At 39.0% G+C, this 18049-nt stretch overlaps 1 protein-coding gene across 1 annotated transcript in view; it reads right to left on the bottom strand.

Moving 5' to 3' along the window:
- Positions 1–17773, bottom strand: part of LOC131692436 (lactosylceramide 1,3-N-acetyl-beta-D-glucosaminyltransferase) — a 64306-nt gene extending 46533 nt beyond the window's left edge. Inside the window, exon 1 of the mRNA XM_058979484.1 lies at positions 17178–17773. The gene's annotated coding sequence lies outside the window, so the exon portion shown is untranslated. The remainder of the gene's footprint in view (positions 1–17177) is intronic.
- Positions 17774–18049: the final 276 nt, after the last annotated feature.

The following is an 18049-nucleotide window of genomic DNA, read 5'->3' as shown; positions in this document are numbered from 1 at the left end:
CGAGTCGATCAAAACTGAATTTTGATCAGGAAGAGTTGTGTATTTAGTGGTGAAAATTTCATCGAGATTCATAAACATGTTCAAAAGTTATCGAAAGTGGAACGCAAAAGTGGAACGCAAAAATAATTTTGGTCGTTCATATTGAAATCCAACGAGGTCAACAGAAGTAATCGCCAAAGGTTCCAAATATAAAAAATGGATTATGAATACCATGATTAAACGTTATCGGAGAACTATGACCTTTTATCATGCAAAACAAAGCAAATCTAGAGGTGGAATATAAGATTGCATACTACAAGCGAAAAGAGCAGAGTAGTGCAAAAGAATACTGGGATCTCCGGCCGTGGTTTGGCCAAAGAGCTCACTTTGGCGTACACTCCAGTTTGTCGAATTTGTTTGTGAGAAGGTTGACAGTCGGAGCATGTCAGCAAGCATGACAACAAAACGTGGTTGCTTAAAACTATAACAGGAAGCAGTACTAGCATGTTCTGACCAAGTGTAACGCATGAATTTAAATGGACGTTTCATCGTATAATAATGTACTTTGTACAAATCCTTGGTCAAATTTAATTTAAATGAAACTATTAATCTTAGTGAATTTCACTTGTTTTCGTATTTTTCTCATATTTTCAGTTACTGCAATTTGCATGCAAAATTGTTGTCAATTTTCACTCCATGCATTTCGCTTATATTCTGTATATTAGAAAAATACTATTTTTCGTTCTTTGAGAAATATGTGCATCAACAATTGAACAATAAACGTACTGAGAGTTTAAAAGTTTCGTTACTAGGTTGCATAATATTTGAAAATACATAGTTTGCAATGACTAATAACATCAATTCTCATAATAGCTACATTATCTAGACACCCAAACCTATTAATGCGTGCAAATCAACAAATTCTATCATTTAGCTACACACTATTTAAAATTCGATACATTATAAACGTTATTGGCAAACACTGGAACCATTAAATCTTCATTCGTGAAAATTTACTTATATTTAGATTAAAATGTCGGCCATTTTGCATGCGCCATTTTGAATTTTGAAAATCTGACATCAAAATCGTAATCTGCGCCCCAAAAAACCGTGGTATGCACCTTTTCAGATCAATCAAAACCATTTTCGACTTTTGGCCAGGTTTTTAGGGAAATCCGCCACTGTGAGCTGGTGTAAAATTAAAGTTGACTTTACCCAAATCGTTTCCCAAAATTGCCCCAAAACACATATGGTTCTTAGAAGGAGGTAAAAAGAGGTGCACTCACCTTAATGATGTTGGCCGTCGTCATCATGTGACCCCGGGAATTGCTTGAAAGCTGCCTATTCCAGACCACCGTCACTGGTTTATTTATCCTAAGCGAATTAGTCATTCCTCACAAATACACAGCGCTCTTCCGCGACTAGATGGTTCGCCGACACAACATATTCGATCCGACAAATTTCACCATAACCGCTCTGTTGCCGCAAATGAATCTGCTGCTTTGCCGTTGCATTGGTAGTGGCGGTTGTTTTCCCACCGTTTTCCACCCGCGCTGTGGTTGCTTTCCCGGGCAGTCTGAACAATTGAGGTCTGTAATACTGTCTTCTTTGCAGATCCGGATCCGCTGTACAGATTTGGATCGCCTTGTTCGGAAACTTGATCACGTACTCGGTGGACCAAACCGGTTCTCCTCAGGATTTGGCCAGCCGTGGTGATTGTTGCTACTACGAGTGTTGCCGACCTGGGAAGAGCCGGACTGCACGGACTTTCCTCTCGGGACCGGGCCGACGTCGCCGAGGGATGATTATTGGATGCTCCCGAATAGTTGTTGCCGTTTTTGTTTTGATTTTACTGGCGAACTCGTTGGAACCTAGCATCCGCACGGCAGCGTGGTTTGCTCTTATATTCACTGCCGGCGTTGACCCTTGCGGCACTATTTTATACTCACGCCTCGTGACGATGGGGATGTTTTATATATCTCCTGCCTATGATGGTACGGATGCGAGAGTGGTGTCTTCGGTGTTAACGGTATCGTAGGTGTTCCCGGCGACTACTGACAACTCTACGGGCCTCCTTTTAAACCGTCCGTAGGATCAGCCCCCGTTTGCTCGTCCTCGCACTCTTTTATTGAACGCTCACCTCTCTACTGACTTTTTTTCACGTTTTTTCCTTTTTTCTACCTTTTTGACGTTTTAGCCTACGTCCGGTTTTTGTTTGCCAGACAAATTTGTTTTTGTCAAGCGAGTGTTTTACTTGCACACCTTCTTCTGTCGGGTATGCCGTGCACGCTTATCATAATTACCTCAATGAACCATAATTTAATTTTATAATTTAATTCAATATGCACATTATCTTAACCATTATGTGCAAACATAACACTGGATTCTCTACTCTGTCATGTCAGAATCAATCACTACATTTGTAGACAGGAAATGTCACCCACTAAAAAGGCCAAGTGGTTAATGCCAATTGCTGCGACGATTCTTATTGTGATATTGAGTGTACTGTTCTGATGCGAGGACGTGAAAATTTCATGATCGCAAGGGGACGAGCGTTTATATTTTCACGCTTGAGACCGCATTTATAAATTTATAAGGACTGCAAGATCGCGGGCGTATATGCGCATGGATGTTTGTTCGAGCATCTCTATGTTAACGCGTTTGATGGCGTGGGCGTTTGTATAATATGTTGCATGTGATAGTGTGTATGTCACTTCACGTGCCTAAAGGCAATTGTACTTGAATGTTCGTGCGAACTGCGCGCCTGATGTTTGATTTTGAGTGTATGGTTCAGATCCTAGAAGAGAGTAAGTTCTCACATATCACTAAAGTTCCGGCAATGTCACCCCGAAACATATTGTCTAGACTATATGAACGTCATTTTTGTTTTTGAGACGTGGCCGATTCACGGTTTCGTGGGAACGCGCGTTTGTATGATCGCACTTGAGACCACACTTTTAAAATTTAAAATATTTAGAAAAGAGTGATTTTCCACATATCATCAGAGTACCCGGCTATGGCAGTCTGAGAATGTATATGAGCTTGTTTTACTTTTGAGACGAAGACTGAATGCATGTACATCGGCTTCTAGGACCAAAGGTAAGAACTGCCGGACGTAATCGAATCAAGATCGCGTGGGAACGAGTGGTGGTATAATCACACTAACATGTTGACTTAATCACTGGAGTGTTTTTATGTACGCGAGATCACGGACGTTTGTGTGCGCGGATGATCGCGATTGTACCTTCGCATGCGTGACCAGATTTGCATTATCGCGAAGGGTACAAGCGTTTCTACGTTACGTGTTTTCTCGCGAGGGCGTTTTTACGTCGCGTATGTTAGCGTGTGTATAACTTAGCATGTTTCAATTCTTTAATTCGCCCGGACCGTCATTCTAATGTTTAATTTTATTTATTCATTTACATTCATTAGACAACTAGGTCTACATGAAGAACATAAAACTATAAACAATCACGTTGGTCAACTTATGTATCTCTCCAGTCGGTTTTTGAAAACATCAAATGATTCAAAAAAAAAGAAATGGACATAGTAGTTATTGATAATTTCAGCATTCACTCGGAAAAAATGTTTTTCTTCGCGGACCCCCAGCAACGACTTCACGGCCCTCTATGAGTCCGCGGACCCCAGGTTGAGAATCACTGCTCCAAAATGTAGCTTGAATCAATCTAACATACACAGACCGATACATAACATCCGACTCCGACCATTTCGGCGAGCAAAAACAGTCAGCTTTCCATTCCATGGCCCATCGTCTGTTCAATGTACCGATGGAAAATGGAAACTTTTAGGTCGAGCAGGATAAAATATACAAAGCTGCTCAATTGAACGGGTATGGAAAAGAATTTGTGCACAAAATTCCAAGGAAACACAAAAGGATGAAGCAGAGACAAAACGCGACAACTTTGCAGCCGAATAAAAAACAGGAACCAAGAATCTGCTTGCTGTTCTACCCCAAAATCACTAGCTATGTTCAAACCAACCATGGTTACCAAGTAGCACACCAATGTGGTAACACGCTGAAAGATGTTTGTTGATCTTCCTGGAAAGAAACCATGCTGGTCTACGTAAATGTACGATTTGACGGAACTAAGCAGTCGATCGCCAACAGTTTTGAATCAGCACAATGGGGTGATATTATGGTAGTTGGTTACATATCGCTTGTCTCCTTTATTGAAAACTGGTAACATTCCAGCAAACAATTTTGTAGTGATATCGAAATTTCAACCGAGTTATACATGTGAATATACAGTACAACTAAATCGTATGCAATGTGCAAATATGCTATATACGGACAAAAGTGGACGCAATATAACTACATTGAGATAAAATTGGGTTTCCATATACGATGTAAACTGTACATAAATGCGACTGAAGTCGGTACTTAGTCTCATTCCATGGGGCAAGAAACAGATACGTTTTATACACTTCTACGACTCAAAACAGTACTATATGCGATTTTATCAGGCTTTCGGAAAATATTAATATAAAAAAAGTTAAGAATGAGACATCTTTCGACCTCCTTGTATTTTTAAGAAAGAGAATTACTTTGAACTTTTCGCAACCCAAAACGTTTCTAGCATGGATTCACTAGGTCTCAAACCCTGAAGCATCAGCTTACATGCCTGCAACATACTCCATTTGATAGGTGTGGTTAGTTCGGGCCAAACTCATTGATTCTTGGGAAACTTTGTCTATGCGAACGAGAGATAACTAACTCGCTTATCATAACATACTTTCAATGATATCCGAAATGTGTTTTTTCAACTCACATATTATAACATCTTCCTTGTACTGATGAAAATGTACATATATGTCCATATGTAGACAAATATAATACTTCAATTTATGTCAAATTTGTATAAATACTTCGAGGCCTTCCGATTATTTGCTCTATTGCGGTAAAGAAGCTACACATCTTCTCCAAAAATATCAAAGAGAGTGCCACATTATGTTTTAAATAAATTGTAATTATGTAAACAAATTATAAACTTTTGCTTCGCTCCTACGAATCATATACACAGGTTGGCGTAAGAAACCCCATTGGTTTTTTTACTATCAAAAAGGCAAGGTCTCTCAGAGGCCCGGCTATTTTCAGTTCTCTCAGAGCCCGGCTATCTTCAGTGCTTCAGAAACCAATGAACTGAGTGATGCTTCTTGATGTCACAATTTTAGCTTGCCTTTTTGAGGGTAATGAGCATTTTTCATCAATAATACCTAAGATACCTAATAAAATTGCTTGCAAAATTTATCATATCATAGAAATAACCGAAAGAATGTCTGATTCAATCATATTAACTTTTCAAAATTTACTTTAGGATACACTTTAGCTTCAACATGTTTCGAGATCTGTGAATACTATTCACGCTTTTAATATTTTTTGTTCTGTTAACATAAGTACCTGCGCTAGTCTTGAAATTAACTTAAGCTTATAATTTTAACTATTACCTAAAAGTCTTGCCATTATTTCCATAGTTCTAAGTTCCTATTTATGGTACGATGCAACCATGGTGGTATGGGAACGAATTGAAAGCAATATCAACATATCAGGAATCAGAATATATTGGCTTAAATGGCACGTTCCCCGTATGTAGTCGGGGATTTGTTCCATATAACTTAGAACCCCTTTTTTTACAAAGTATCGATTTTTTTTTAGAAAGCTTAACAGAACTGACATTTTGTTCTGGAGATTGAATTGTAGTCGGTATCAAGCCAGCATTTTATACGAAATTAGCCCCACCACTCTTTGCTTTACGATTCTTGGCGTGCAATACTTGGATTGATTTGGCTATTACCGACACACATTTGTGTAGTCGTAATTGTGGCATATTACTGCACTAATAACGATCATTTTTATACATTATATGACTTAGTTTGCACTCATATACGAGAAAGGAGTCGTCACAACGCACTAGTTAAGATAAATTTTGTATAATACGTATACATACGGTGTACCATTAAACGATTCCGATAAAAATTACAGGCTTATACGATTTTTGTTGGTCATCCTTATTCGACACCTGTTTAAATGGGATCCGGATGGGTAGAAAAAGACGAAAAAGATAGCAAAATAAAACAAACTTTTTTTTATTCCTGTATTTATTCAGGGTTTCACAAAAATGACTGCGGCAGTTGACCGGAACTTTAGCACATAGCCATAGAAGAGAAAGATGGTGATATATTCTTCAACCCCCTGGTCGTTTCATTCTTCAGTTCCTTATCGATTTTAACCGTAAAATATTCCGAATGAATCCTCCGCTTCAGGTCCAGAAATTTTGGTGCAGCAGGAGCACGATGGGGTGTTTGGCATTTTTGTGAACGGCTGTGATTTGCAAACACTATCTCCTCTAGCAATTGCTTCGCGTAATGTACCGAGGCCAGCTCCGGCCTGAAGAAGACATCGTCCTTTGGGTGATGTTTCTTAAGGTAGGAAGGGGGAGGGAGGTTGAAGGTTTTAGCGTTAATAAAACCTTTTTTTTGCGAATGTTTTTTAGAACAATGGGGGAAGTGAATTGGCCAAAGCTTTTGTGCATTTGAAGTGTTAACTGTCATTCAAAAACTACTTAACGGATTTATTTTATATTTTGCATACACATTTTATAAAAAAAATCCAAACCTCTACATTAAGTTTTTGAGATATTTTTTTCAATTAAGGGGTTTTTTCATTCATTTGAAATAAAAATTACCATTTTTCACAAAAAAATCCACCATTTTATGAGTGGGAAATAACAAATTCAGTTCTGTTTGAATGTGCCAAAACCAACATTCAGTTTAAATTCCTTCCTCTTTCATTCACTTCCAAACAGACTGCAGTTTTATTACAATACAATATCTCAAAGACTTTGTCTACACCTCATGCATCAAATAATGTATCGTCTGGAAAGCATTAAATTGTTGCCAACCGGACGTACAATTTTCTACATTTTAAAAATAAGATTAACTGACGTTTGTACAGAAAACGTCATTCGAATATGAAATGTGTGAATAATTATTTTGGCACGGCTTCTGTCGTCAAGTGGTTCTACTCAAGCGACATTCTGAGTGACGTTATACTAACTCGCACAGATCTATGATTCCTGCTGGTGTTCCATTCTGCCGCTGCCGTTTCAATGCCAATTAGGGGGTTGGTTCGTATTATCGGGCTACTAAATGATATAGAAAACAGTTCAAACCAATCAGTGTGGCACAGATCTTAGTACAGTGTTTAGTATTAGTTAGTACATTGAATAAGTAAACCTGAAGATTTAAATTTCTCGGGATATGGCTGAATGTACCCTGGTAGAATAAAATTTGACTTAATTCAGGAACAAACTGAGGCGTATAGAGGTGCAAAACAAGCTCACGAGATTATGACGTACTTTTCGTGGCTGAGCTGCGACATTAGAGCAACCTTTACGATGCCAAATGTTTTTGTTTATTAATTTATCTCCTTTTAATTTTTCAAAGCTTTTCTTGGATCTGACGCAACACGGTAGGCGACAATACCAATTTAGCGGTAAAATTTAAATAGAGCTCAGTTGAAGTGATATTTTCAAATTTTAAGGAACTATGACTTTAATTCCCCTTTTTGGTTCACTTCTCAATATCTACCAATAAGTGCATTTTTTTTACTATGCATGCAGTGGTAAGTTGTAAGCAAAACACGTACATGGCTGTCATGAAGTGAGAGTGATGGTGAAATTAACTCGAAGGATAATGCAGAGTAGCGAATCATAAACAAACCGCATATTTTTGATTGACTCTTGCAATATTCGGAGCACCTACGGCTGTGGAATTGTGGAATACAGACGCAAACAAAATCCCAACAACGCTTTTGATTACTTTCCCATTAGCTCTAGTTGAAACAATTAAGTTGGTTAGCTGTTCTATTGTGCTGTGATTGTCCGCGTCTGGTGAACTCAAAGGTCAATTAGCACCGATTTTCTACTGTTGCCGAATCAGAAGACGAGACAAAGTAAAGACGTTTGGGAAGCCAAAATCAACAGATGATACATTTTCTTCGGCGTTCGCAGTTAAACGGATCGCGTCATCTAAATATACAACACTGTTAATTGGATATTTATAGAAAGAAAGCGCACGGTCTCACGCGAATTTAACCATCGTATCGCTCCCGATTAAAATATGATTGAATAACTATATGTACAAGACAATTATAGCCGAGAAAAAAAACAGGGTAAAGTACATATATTATTCGTTAGTTCGATTCGTTTTATCATTTCTTGGAACTAGAAAATTGGCGCTTTGGCATACATTTTATTGTATTCAGTTATTGTCGGGATACTACCAACACCCGCTTTTTTAGATGTCGTGTGACAGGAAATCATCTGTCATGTACCGATATCCACTTGTGTGCGCGACACGATATCACGCATGGGGCATTTGATATATGGAGTTCATTCACTGCCAGCGAATCCAAGTGGAGGCCTTGTCTCACACGTCTAAGAGACGTCTGCTGGCGGTTTCATGCGGTATAGCTTCCGCCGACAAACTCAAAATTGATCTGTGGCCACAGAGGGTTTTAACGATTATTTATTCTCGGTAGTGTTTACTATACATGCGCTCTAGATATAGTAGCCCCTCATTCGTTTGAATAACAAACCGAGACAAACGCATTTGAAATTAATCAAATCCCAGTGATTTGATTTGCATCAATTTATTGAATAATCACAGTTAATTTAGATTTACTGTATGAGTTTAACAATGATTTTTTTAATTTTTCGTAGTTGTAGTTGCAGTTATACGAATGTACTGCAAAGTCCACTATTTTCCAGATACTTCTGCAGTTTTTCATGCATTGGCAGTTCAATTTCGGTTTGCTCAGGCAAAAATGAAATGTGTAGGGGGAAGTGTTCGGTTGTCGGCACACTTTTGTTTTTAACTCATAACATTTCTCCTATTGCACAATATAGGGCCAGAGGCATACCAATGGAAAGCTAGAAGCCTTAGCGAAAAATTGGTGAAGGGATTTAACTTATTCCGTCAATATGAAAAATTCTACTAACAATTTAGTAAAATGATTATTTTTTGCCATTTAGAAAAAAGTGGTCAGTTGTCGGTACTCTATGAAAATTTGGCAACACTTGCAAAATATGAATGAAAATCACCAACATTCAAAGGGAAAATGAAATTTTGTTATTTCAACAACTAGCAAAGGCACTTTGAGCATCATTCCTCATTTTCTTGACAAAAGCTTCAGACAAATAGGACAAAAGTCCATGCAGGTACGTAGTTAGAGGGGGTGAAGGTAGTTTGACATGACCGATTTAGCCCAAATTTGGAGCAGACATCCTGGTGGGGATAGTAATCGAATTGCAAAGTTTTAGGACCATCTTTTCGTACAATGTGGATATTTTTGGTTTGCAAAGGTTGTAATAGTAGGTTATTTACATATCTAAAACTGATATTCACCACCATACAAAAATCCAACATCCAACTGATATTCACCACCATACAAAAATCCAACAATCTGAAAACCTCCCATGTGAGTACTTTTAGAATAGAGATGTCGCCTGCTTGTATTTCAAAATGGCATCACACATCGATTTTTGGCATCGGCTCATGAAAACCGTGTCGGAAATACTCATATTGATTGGGATATAGAGAATTCCGCTAAACCGAAAGTCGCCATCTTGAATTTCAAAATGGTGTCAAAAATCAATTTGTGGTTATAGAGAATTCAGCATTTGCCACAAAAAAGCAGTGCCAACAACCGACAACGTTTGGGTGCCGACAACCGATTTTTTTAACCTTTTTGAAAACTGCAAAAAAAAAATGTTGCGAACATTTCGGTGTCATTCAATTTTTATTCACAAAATAGAATGAATTCACTTCATAAATATTCAATGTGCATACTGTTTCGATCAATTTGCTTGTTTTTATAACACTAAGCAAATGAAAAAAAAAACTTTTGAGCAGATTTTCATTTGCTCAAAAAATATTTTGTTTGTAGAATCAAACATCGTGCTGATGTAACACACAAACAATAATTGTCATTTTGACCATGTCTGCTTTCTGTCAAAGGTTACATAGGGGTGCCGATAACCGACCAGTGCCGGCAACCGAACACTTTCCCCTATATTAGGGTGACATTAAATTACATGAAAAAAAATCTCACAACCTTTCATGGCAATCATGAAAAAATGACACTGTCAAAATTTTAGCGAAATCGGTTAACCCTAACCCCTCCCCCAAAGAGCTTAAAGTTTGTAGGGGATTTTTGGCTAAAATGTATGGGTAAACACTCGCAGTTCACAAAATCGCCGCCAGAGGTCACTGTAAACATCCGAAAAGGGACCTTGTAGAGAGATATTCCGAACAATTTTGTCGAAGACTGCAAAACAATCCAACAAACCGTTAAAGAGTTATTAACATTTAAAGTTGGATAGTGCTGCTTAACATTCGCAAAGGGCGTACTCCGTTTATCTCATTTATGTAAACCACAAGTAGGGGTAGAGCAAAGTTAGGAAAAACTCATAGAACTCTGAAACGACGAAAGATAGAAGATTATGATATTTTACAAAGTTGTAGAGCAACAAATGGACTTTCATGTTTTCACTTGCAAGTTTCGGGATTTCCCGCATAGTGGCGGTAGTGAGCTAAGTAATTTAAAGGATATACAGTGAAGACCCGATTTTATCAGCACCCGATTTTATCTGCCCCCGATTTTGTCTACCCCCGATTTTATCGGCTTTTTGATCCGATTTTGTCAGCCATAAATGAAAATTGATAGTTGGAAGTTTGATGGGCTCTAGCAGATGAACCAAGGTGACTTCGAGTAAATCCTTTCTTGAGCATATTTTTCTTATCTTAGAGATCCGAAATATGCAAAAATATTTTTTTTTAAATTTTGTGCTGTCAGAAAGGGCTATGAGGCTTTATCTAGGGATTAAAGAAGAATATTTTAAGCGCTTTGGTTTATTAAAAAGAAAGAAAAACATATGTCCCAATTTTGTCAATGTCCCCGTTTTATCAGCCTAAAATTTATCAAGGGGCTGATAAAAACGGATCTTCACTGTACTCCTATCTGCACAATGGTAGGAGAGACTTTGTTCTACGAAGTTCTAGAGTACTAGTCTTTTCTCATTTGAAAAAAGCAAATTTCAAGGTAATATGCCTGTCTATACAATGGTAACAAATAGCGCAATCTGATGTTCTACGAAGTTATATAGTACTTCAAAGGCTTATCAAATATTATGATGGAACAGGTAGATGGGTAATTCCTATTCCTAATTCCTATGCCGCATTAACCAACCTGTATCTTCGGAACCGAAAGTCAGATCGAGATGCAATTATATAGCAGCCAATTAAAGCATCAATCATTTCTAATTTGGAAGATGGCGGAAATCGGTGAAGAATTTTCTGAGGAATAGGTGTCAAATTACCTCTGAACATTGGCATGTTCGTGTCTCGTTATAAAAATATAAATCGCATGCTGGTGCTAACAGCATAACATTCATATATTATTATGCCAATCTGTGCACGGCAAGAATAAATATCTTTTGATGTTCCGTTTATGAGTTTCCTAATTTATCCGCACAATGGCGTTAGAGAATCAAACTAGTTCAAAGTAATAGTTCTATCTCTTTTACAGAGATTCTTTTGTTTTACATAACATGTTAAAAAGTTTTCTTAAGACTATCTCTTTATGATAAAATGTACGTATATTTCTGAGTTTCTTTGTAACCCCATTAATATTTTCCTGTTGCCGTTATTTACCTTTTTTAAATTTTTGAACTAACTTGCGTTGCGTTGCGTTGCGAAGCACGGTGCTATTCGTAGATTGCATACTAACGATTATCATGTGGCCTATAGGTAGCTCAACTCATCTTGCTTGTGAGATAAATGATCGGAAATGAACTTTATCTCTTATGAGTTCAGTAAACCAATAGCATGAGAATCGTTTTTGCCGGCCACGACCATCTTCGCCGATACTTAGGATAGGGTAGGAAATGTTGATGTAATACCTACTTAAGGAAGGCCCCCGACTCAGCGACGCTTCCGTAGGTATTACGGAGTTGGATTGAAGGACAGGTACAGGTCTAGGATTCGCCACAAGCGAAATTTTTGAACTAACTGTTGACAAACTTTAAGAAAAGGATTTGGTTTATAAGTGTCAAAGAAAAAATTTTGGAGGAAAAGTGTCTAAAAATAACATGAAACGTTAACATCTAGCGTCAAAATAAATGATAATGGTAAAAAAATACAAAATCTTTTGGCGTCAAGGATTTTGAAATGTCGAGTTTAATGTCAAAGCAAAAAGTAAGTTTTGAAAAAAAATTCTGTTAATAGTAAATAAGGTTAGGAAAAATATATTTAGGATAATTTTTCTTGAATGAAAGCTTTTTTTGCGACTGTCGAATTTTCCTACCGAACTGGATTGGTTAACAGAACAAATCCTAACATCTCCAGAGGTTTGGCGTTCTTACTAAACCGCCACGGAGTTTTTTTAATTGGAAAGCAGGTTCACATTTAAAAGCTAGAGTTTGTATGAAATTGAAAACCAATTTTCCAGGTGAATATGAAGATTTTTGTGTCCATCAAATTTCATAACGAACTTAGGAAAACATAAAAAAATATTACTGACTTGACAAAAATACCTAAGCACGCCAGACTACAATCCGCGCAATGCTTTCACATATTACATTCAACACCACCTATTACCAAGTAACGCGTACATGATGTATGTTCAGGACACATCGATAGATATTTGCTTCATGCTTTGTACGGAAATATCTCACAGTTGCCGCAGGGACATGGTGTATAGTGTCGCGCGTCAGTGCTCGTTGATTGCCTCTCGCAGAAGAGACGTACCCAATGCGCTGTGAACCCAGTTGAACTGACATTGGTTGCACAATTGCGGGGCTGATATTTCGGTGATAAGCGAGAGCTACCCGAGCAAATACTCATGGGTTCAAACGCCACATAGCTCCTCGAAAAGGCCTTAAACATGGTCCGTGCCAAAATTCACAACCACCAAGACACCATAAAATGGTCTCAATAACCCATAAATACACCAACATATGGTATTTTATATGGGATCTACAGGACCATGGTGATGGTTTTTCCATGGGTTGAACCCATTTCAAACACCCATGTCAAACCCCATGAGCATGGGGGTATTATGGGCTTTTCGTTTGCTCGGGTACTAGCGTAATTCGAAAATTGATATGTGACTTTTTCGTCATATCTGGTATCAGTTATAAGTTGGGACTGGGCTGCCCAAATTATAATCTGTCACATTACACGGACTACTTGACTCAAGTACTATATTCCGCTAGAACACTGGCGGCCTGGGAAAAATACCTAAGTAGGGTACAATCACTTCGCGCTATGTTCCTATTATATTCAGCATTCCCTATTACCATGCAAACAATCAAAGCGTGCATGCCAACTGCGCTGCCTGCTCAGTCGTGGGTACTACAACTGATATTTACATTTCGCTTTGTGCGGATCTTTTCACATGATCTTCTCCTTAGAGAGTTGCAATATTGCTGCCGGTGCTTGGCGATCGCTCTCGTAGTAGAGACTGAACCGGCTAAGTATTGGCACTTTACATTGTGCATTCCATCGCTCGTGATACTCGCCATCGCCGCAAAAATGTGGTGTATGGTGTTGCCGTCGGTGTTAGTTGGTCTCCTCGTTTTTCGTCGTATAAGGTATCACATAACTTCCAAAAGGGTCAATTAAAATCAATACTTTGGAATGGTAGTTCATATGAGGTCAACGCAATACGGACTACAATTCCAAAGTACTACATACTCACTTATCAAGCTAGAAACGTCATACCGCCATACCTTATAAATAAACACAAATTGCTCGATTATGGCATATTATTTTTAAGACATCAAAGTATAGCAAATTGGTTTTTTCGAGAATTCTACCATGGCGTAACACTTTACACTATGAAGTTCCGTTCTATATTTTTCCAAAAAAAAAATCGATGGTCAAAAACTTTTCAAAGCTTCAAGGAAAACTTTTATTTAAAAAAATGTTCCTAAAGTTTGTGTTTCCAAAACTTTTATTTAATACTGGATTCTTCCAAAAATTGAAAAAAAAAATAAAGGCGTCAGATTAAACTAAAAAAATTGCTTCGGTTACTTTTTCAAAGCAATAAACATTTTCAATTATGATTTGGTGGGATCTTAAATTATGGCCGTTTTCCTTGGTATCTTCTATGGCAGTAAACGTCATGGTATTATACTACTTGAGTGCTATCCAGCGAGCTTAGGTGATCTGCGGTTCCACGAATTCGTTCTTGCATTGACGTGTCTAAAAACAAATTGGAATCGGGAGTATCTAGTATACTGACATACATAACAAGAAATTATCAAATTCAAATCAAATTTTCACTAATTTGTATTAAATGCGGCTATTGCGCATTACGTATTGTACACCGCTAATTTTAAACTAGAAATTTCAGACCCCCTACGAAATTTTATTCTGGATCCGCCCCTGGTAATTATACAAAGAAAATTTATCTTAAGAACCCAGACGCTACTTCTTCTTTTATTGCATTCCATTTCTTCTCCGGAACCAAACTGGGTATCTGATAGCAAGCAGCTCACCTCAAACCAATTGTTGGGACTTCGTAGGATAATTTTCTCCAACAATTGCTATTTCAGTCGAGTCATATCGAGAGGTACTTTTAGGGATCAAAAAGTGCTACTCCTTCAATCGAATCAACTTCCCTTCGACGCCAGGTATTCAAGTTATCGCTTGTCAAACAACAATCAAAGGCAGAGATCTTCTATTTACATTCCTCCTAGGGCCATGATGGGATACCGAAGATTCTCCAACGTGACTGAACACCATCCCTCGCCTCAAATGCTTCTTGGAGACTTTAACTTCTACGGTACAGGGTGAGGCTGTCTGTACAACGATAATCGATCTTCGACCATTCAAGACCTTTGTGACAACTTCAATATGACAATTCTGAACACAGGAGAAATGACACGGATTCATGGATCACCAGTGCAAGTCTATGCACTGGACATATCTCTATGCTCGACATCACTACGGTTAGATTGCAAATCTCATCCCCACTATAGTGACCACCTGCCGATTGTAATTGCAATCACCACTGGTTCAAGACCATCGGAACCAATCATGATTCCCTATGATTTCACTCGAAGCATTGATTGGAAGAGCTACGCTGCTGCGATGCCCAAAACTATCGATTCGACACAGGTACTTCCCCCGGAGGAAGAGTATATGTTTTTGTCCACCTCGATTGTCGATACTGCGATTCATGCTGAGACGAAACGAATACCGTGAACACCCAAAAACGTTCTCCCAACCCGTGGTGAGACAAACGGTGCTCAGAAGTATACGCGGAGAAAGCTGCACTTTTTGGGGCACGGCCCGACGTATGCGAAACTGAAACCGTATTAACGAGAGCGTGGAATATTAAAACCGTTGGATATTCGATTTCGCCAAGATGGTTTGTCCGGATTTCGCCCTGGCACAGAAAATCTACCGCGCCGCGTCCCCTCACAATACCGCGAACGAAACACCGTTTTCGATAGTGGAGTTTTCACTTGCTCTCTTATCATGTAATAATAAAGCCCCAGGGCCAGACAGAATCAAATTCAACTTGATAAAGAATCTGCCAGACTACGCCATAAGACGATTGTTGAATTTATTTAATAGGTTTCTCGAGGGTAACATTATCCCACATGACGATTCCGGATCCTGGTGGTCAACTGCTTCGTATCCTTGGCCCGCCAACTATTTTTGTACACTAGGGCACTGAGGGAGCCGAAAAAATCCTCAATGGGACAGAACTGGGGCAAGTTGGCCGGGTTCCTTTTTTTCGGTACGTACGGTATCTTTGTGTGCTCAAGATAATCCAGCGTCTTTTTGGCGTAATGTGCACTAGCGCGACTTCCGGAAGGTTAAGAACGTCAGAAGAATTTTCTCAAGACACTCCTCCTGGTACACTTGTTGATTGATGGTCAGACCACTCGGCTTGAACCACGACATTGAACCTTCCTTCCACTCCTCGCTCAGGGATGCCAGAATCCGGCAAACTGTACTCACGGGTACGTTTTCATCTCGAAAGAGGTCTACAGTAGCCCCCAGAAGTAATACCGAGAGGTAGTCCCTGGGGGGAACAATGGCGGTGCCCAATGGAGTTTAGTCGGTATTACCTAGTCATGGTGTCACCATGAGAGCCCGACACTCCAGTACACCCCGTGTGGTAGCTTGGCATCTACTAATTCTCCATTGAAAAAAGAGGTCTACGGTAAACTTTGTTCCACGATGACCATCTATTTCCCTTGTCCTTTTCTATTAACTGTTAGGTGCACACTTTTTCCCCACCATACTCTACTGGTAACTAGATAAACTACACCAAAACTGATTGTATACTTCACCTAAGATTTTGTTAATCTCTGTTGTATACCAATAAATATGCCTGATTTGCTTTTGGGTATATCTTAATACATCCATATTGTCACCTCACTCTCATCATTGTGTGTATAAAACTGCAGGATGGAAAAATCGCCACGTTTGCGCTCCGAACATCTGTGAACTCGAAACCCCTATATTCGCATTTGCATTCAACAGACTGCGTGACCCAATGCAAGAACCAAAAGCCACTAATAAGTTAACGACGTCGTGAAAATCTAACGCGTATATCAACAATCAATTAGCATTAACCGAATCGAAACGAATGCCCCCAAACGGTTGGGTTGGGAAATTAGCCGAATAATGGATGTGGCTTTGATTGGCGAAACCAAATAACGTCAAGGTTACAGCTAGCACGAAATCTACTCACGTAAAGTGAAAACCTACAGGCAGTTTCCGATGGTAATATTTATATAGGTAGCGACATCGCAGTCGCTAAAACGTCGTCGCTAACACGTAATGACCCTGAACGCCACACCACCCCAACGGTGAAGCTTGGGTGGAGGAGGCACCGAACCGGGTGGGAAAGTGATTTCGGTTGAACAAGCAAGTGACAGTTCACGGAGACAGACTGCATGGGACTAATGGTTGAGTTTTCCAGCGTACTTTTAAGATTTCAGTCTAATAAATTATTATATCTATCCATTTTAATTAATGAATTACAGTTTGGAATGAGTGCAACATTGCCTAAGTTAAATTCGCAATGAAGCTGTATTCAACAAAAACATTCGGCCAAACGTCTACAAACAACTAATCTATGAACCAACACTTACCTGAATGAGCAAATCTACAACAGTCTACAAGCATCTATAAGCGCTGCTGCAGGTGCCGTGTGTTGGTTGCGTATTGGCACGAAAAGTGAGGGAAGATCATATCCACCGCACGTTGCGCGTCGTTGCCTATTTAATTTATCGGAGATAGTAATCGCCTTCAGTAACACTTGGCGAGGACGCGCTGCTGGTTGAATGTAGATGCTAGAGCCAGCCGGTGACCGGACAGTAATGGAACACTTTTGCTCTCTTACGGTTGTACTCAGTTCTCTATTGCACTATTCTATACTCAACGCGGGCATACATCTCGACGCTTAGCATCGCATTACTTTATTATGTACACAGACCGCTCTCGTTTCACCCCGCGCTTTCTATGTTGAACGTTTCACTTTTTTCTATCTCTCTATCTTCCCCGCAGATCTCTTCCGTGCGTCAAAAGCGATAATCGACACATGAAACCTTAAATCGACAGGTTGTTTGATCACAGACGTCGTAACTGAGTTACACATTCACGGTCGATCAGCGTCAATTGGTTGGCTGCCAGTAGCGGCATCATGCAGTGGGGGGTTCGGGAAACACTATTTGTACTGCCAATCCACTGATACCTGTTGATGAAATAAGAAATGGAGAGAGTAGTAGTTCATTTGGTATTAGGTATATAAGATTATTACGTGTGTTACTTCATTGCAAGTTGGTATAAATAAGCAGTTATTAACTGTTGGCTGTAAGAATCAGTATTTAAGAAAGCGATAATTTAAAGCCTTCATGCGGAAGTGATTGTGCTCTTGATGCTGCGCAATCGTATTTATAGATTCGTGTTAATTTGATGAGATTATTATTGAATCATTTAACGAATTCTACGTAACTTATAAAAT

Source organism: Topomyia yanbarensis, chromosome 3, assembly GCF_030247195.1.
Source record: "Topomyia yanbarensis strain Yona2022 chromosome 3, ASM3024719v1, whole genome shotgun sequence".
Classification (NCBI taxonomy): Eukaryota; Metazoa; Arthropoda; class Insecta; order Diptera; family Culicidae; genus Topomyia; species Topomyia yanbarensis.
This window is presented reverse-complemented; position numbering and strand designations above follow the sequence as displayed.